Raw genomic sequence first — 4,911 nt, forward strand, 5'->3', positions numbered from 1 at the left:
TCATTCTACCGGTTCTGTTTCTTTAGAGAACCCTGACTAATACAGTCCCCACATGTAACTACCCTTAATGATGATTCTGGTAACCCTTGTCACAGCCCCTGCCATGATGGGTGACAGAAGTTTTCCCATCCACCACCTTGAATGGGGATTTCTTCAAGGAAAGTGGATTTGTTTCTACCTGACTGTGCATTTCCTAGCCATACGTTAGTAACAGTCCAATATTATTCCCACTGGAATGAGAAAAAGTAGCATAGAAATAAAAGAATATGATGAGAAGCCAAAGAAACGGGGAAGAGCAGGTGTGATAATGAGAGGAAAGGGAGGGAAGTGGGCAAAGGCATGATTGGGGTTCTAGGTGCATCCTGTGCTGGGCCGAGACTCCGTCAGAGCAGATGCCTAGGAGATGGGTACAAGCGTTTCCACTGCACAGTGTAAATGCAAGCAGGGGGCCGATGGGTCATGCTGCAGAAGCCACAAAAAACCTTAGGGTAAGGTCAGATCCATGCTTTAGGAAGAAGGATGCTGAGCCCAGGGAAGACCAGCGCCATTCAGGGAGACACCATGGTTCCATGAAAGTTGTCTCTTTGCCCTCCCTATAGATATTGGAAACTCTAAAACTCAGAAAGAAAACAAGCTGTCACTTAGAGCAAAAGAGAAGAGTGCCTCATTGGACAATGTTTTGCAAAATTTTTGGCAAGGAAACATTAAATCAAGAGACAGAGATTAAAATTTGTTTGAGAGCCTAAGCTTTAATACTCTATCCAAATTCCATTTTGTTGAGCAGAGTGGAAATTAACTTATTCCAGTGTGAACTGAGATTGTGTGCCTTACAATGAAAGGAAACAGGCCCCAGCTAAAAATTATTTCTGTTGTGGGAGAAAGTTTTCCTCTGCTACTAAACCATCATCCATGTCAGCATTGATCTTCAGCTGAGAAGTGTAAGTAGTTTGTGGCTTTCATCAAGGCAAGGACTCAGAGAGTAGTCTGACTGCTCTAACTCCCTCTGATGAATTTTAGAACTGATTACAACTTCATCACCAGCTCAGAGCAACACAATTCATTCCTTTTGTTCCACTGTATAAGACTATTCTCTAAAAAACTGTCTTCATGTAGGCATGACAGGCTTGGAGTTAGGTAAAACTCGACTTAGGAATGGCAGGCCTTCGATTGTACCATAAATCCACATGTTTGAAAGCTGGTTGTTTGGAGCCTAGGCAGCTTGGGCAGTGGTGAGAGGGTGGAACAGAAATTTTGGGAAGCAGACAGGTCAATGTGGGAAGCTTTAGATAGATTGCCACCGAGTCAGTGGTTCATCAAACATCAGCATCCTGCTAGCCTCTGTTGTTTCCCCTTGATCATTAATTTTTGGTATCAACTTGACTGGACTAAGGGATGCCCTCATTGCTGGTAAAGTGCCTTTTCTAGGTAACTGTGATGGTATCTGTGGAGAGACTGGCACTGGAATTAGCAGACCTAGTAGAGATCCACCTTCAAAAATGTGAGCGGCACCACCATCTGATCTATTGAGGGCTCACATGAAACAAAAAAGGTGGAGGAAGTCCAAAGGACTTCTCTGTACTTAGCTGAGACAATCATTTTCTACTGTCTTTTAACTCCGTAAGATTCTGATTCATAAGATTTCAGATTCTAAGACCTAATCAGCAGCTCTTAGCTGTTTGGGCCTTCAGTTTTAAACTAAATTACATCACTACCTGCCCTGGTTTTTTGGCCTCTTGCACACACATACCATGGGGGCTTAAGAGCCTCCAAACATTCTGGAAATCTCCAATTTCCATCTCAAATTCCTATGATCTTTTTATCAATCAATCTATCTATCATCTGTCAGTGTGATACCATCTATCTAATTTCTATCTCTTCATCATCTATCCATCTACTATCTATGTATCATCTATCCATCTGCCTATCTCTGTTTATCCATCTTTCCATCCACCCATCTATCCCATCCCATGCCACTGGTTCAGTTCCTCTGGAGAGCCCTAATATACTTTTCTGGTTCACCTTTGTTTGCTGATTTTCTTCTGGGGCTTTGTGATTTTCTGCTCATCACCATATAATGGCCACTGACTTAAAGGAGCCTGTGGTCTGCTGGGGAGAAAGATGCTGTGCCTACCAGGTGGGAGCATCTCCCAGGTAAGCAGAGCCACAGGACCAGAGGCTGTGCAGTAAAGAACTTTTGCCATGCGGCCAAGCTCAGCTTTGCATGGTTGTGAGGAATGAATACTCACAAGAGACTGAAAACACCATCGTCTATGGTTCAAAATCCTGCCTTGTTTCTATGTACACATTCAGATACACAAATCCAAAATGTGTTATGGCTATATTTGAAATCACTCATTTTAACTGCCATCAACCCAAAGTGCAAAACGTTTTTGTTTATAATTTAGCTAGCTCTGCTTACTAATTTCCAGATCAGGTAGTTTTGCATTTGTATCTGGGTTATCCCTATGGTGACAATGTCTTTTATTATCAAAATAAAAATCATTCTTACCATGCACATTTCAGGACAGGGCAGGAGGGACTTGTCTGCACACACACCACATACCCTGGCCGGAATGACAGCCAGTCTTCTGCATATGTGACAATGGCATTGCTTATCACCTACCAGGCATCCTCACACCTTTGGAGGTGGTGGTCACAGGAGCATGTGCCCTCTACAGGTCACCAGGGCTGAGTGGTTCATCTATAGAGCTTCTCAAGGCACACACTTTAGGTAGCCGCACCAAGCCAGTGCCACACATACCTCAGATTGCTTTCACCAGGGCACCATTCATCTCTAATCCCTGATCACATCCAGATTCCTCCAGCATAGCCTCATTTATCCCATGCAAAGTGGCCCAAATGTGGATGAATACCACAGTATTTATGGAGCACCCCACAAGATTACTACAGTATCTAGGAACACCCCAAGCACGTGGAACATATCTTGGGACAATTACCCTCTTATTGATTCACCACACCATTTGCCCAAGGAAAAGAGTGAGAAGCTGCTGGAAATGCCTCCCCTACCTTCTGTCCATCATGGGTACATTCCCATTTGGGCATATGGCCCACTGGCTAGCGCAATGGATAACGTCCATGAAGCGGTGAGGGAACTCCTGCAGGATGGCCCCACATGGTCAGTGGCTGCGTGGGTTGCATATGCACAGATGGTACCTGGGAAGGGAGATGGTAAGGCACCTGGGGAGAGTGTCCCCAGAAGACATGGTGCCTCACCTATGTGCACATGCCTCTAGACTGATCCTGACAGCATCCAAGCTCCCTCAGAGTCAGGCTATGTGTGTGGAGTTCAGGGGCACCCACCTGGTGCTAGCATGGTGTCATGACTCACAGTGCTGGAGATTTAGTGACCTTAGCTTTGACCCTCCTCATAATGACTTCCTTGCAAGCCAGGCTGACGCTAACTCAGCAGCCGGCATGACAGCAACCGCTGGATGCGTAGTCTCCCTTTGTATGGGGGGACGGCAAGCAGGGAACAAAGATCCTTGTCCCTGTGACTGCTTCAGCCCCTGTGTGCCAGGAATCTGCCTCAGAGGCTACACTCTGGTGAATCATGAGACATTCTTTGGGGATGCACTCAGATCAAAGTGTGCACATATTCCTCTGGGCTCAGCAGTTTTCTCCCAAGTGCGAGGCCATGAAGCCTGTGGCTCTAGGGTCACAAACCCCAAGAAACATCTCATGCCAAAAGCCTCTCTGGATCTTCCTGCAATTCCTGTTTTCCTTTTTTTCCTCCTTCTTCTTTCTACCCACATCAAGGCATTCAAGGCAATAAAACATTCACATGTCTGGCAATACCATGTGTTTATGCAGTGCTGTCCCCAGAGAATCATGAAGACTAAAAATCCTGGAGGTTTAGGAAATAGTAAAGCCATTCAGTCCAATCCATCCATAAGTCCACCTGGCCCTGCTCTTTACACGGCTCAGTGCCATGTGGGTTGAAGGACCCAGCCCTGCCCTTGAGCTGCTTCCTGAGTGTTCTGCTCCTGGCTGCCTTGGATGCTGTTCAGCCCAGGGCCTGAGTGAGAAGATGTGGTTACTGTCCAGCCTTTCTGCCCTGTACTCAGTAGTATACATGGGTCACACTGTCTATGAACACTTTTGATTTCAGCTTTTCCTGGTCATATGATGATACCAACAAGAGAGTCTCCCTTCCCTTCCTGCAGACCTAGAATGTTCTACCACATCTAGTTAGGGACTTCTATCCTTACCCAACACAGTGTCCATCAGTGCTCAGCATGTCCATGTCCAAGTGTGTTCACCCTGCTCTTGTGTTAGATGCACTGATTTACACTGCAAAACATTTTTATGATGAATGAGAAAACAGCTCAAGGGCAGGAACAAGGCCATGGGTGAAGCAGAGTCCATCCTGGGTGATGTGATGAGAATGTGCTAACACAAAGAGAACGAGCAGAGTCCTGGAGGTGGAGCACACAGGAGGCACGATGAACCACCAGCTGACTGCACCAGCAGCTGGGAAAGGAGCTCCCAGGAAGGGAAAAGTGTGAGGGCAGGAGGCACAGCTCACCCATCAGAGAACAGAGAGGGGCTGCCACTGGGATGGCAGACACCTGTCTCCTCTCTGTCTGGAATCTCAGTGTTCCTGAACTAATTGCATGAATAAAGCCTTCTTGGGGCTGGGGAGATGGCTCAGTGGTTAAGAGCACTGGCTGCTCTTCCTGAGGACCAGGATTTGATTCCCAGCACCCACATGGTGTCTAACAACCATCCAGAACTCCAATTCCAGGGGCTTCAAGGCCCTCTACTGCCCTCTGTGGGCATTGTACATATGAGTGCACTTACATACATGCAGGCAAAACACTCATACATGAAAGGAAGGAAAGAATGAAGGAAGGAAGGAAGGAAGGAAGGAAGGAAGGAAGGAAGGAAGGA

This window comes from Nannospalax galili, unplaced genomic scaffold (assembly GCF_000622305.1).
Source record: "Nannospalax galili isolate Female #2095 unplaced genomic scaffold, S.galili_v1.0 scaffold197, whole genome shotgun sequence".
Taxonomy (NCBI): domain Eukaryota; kingdom Metazoa; phylum Chordata; class Mammalia; order Rodentia; family Spalacidae; genus Nannospalax; species Nannospalax galili.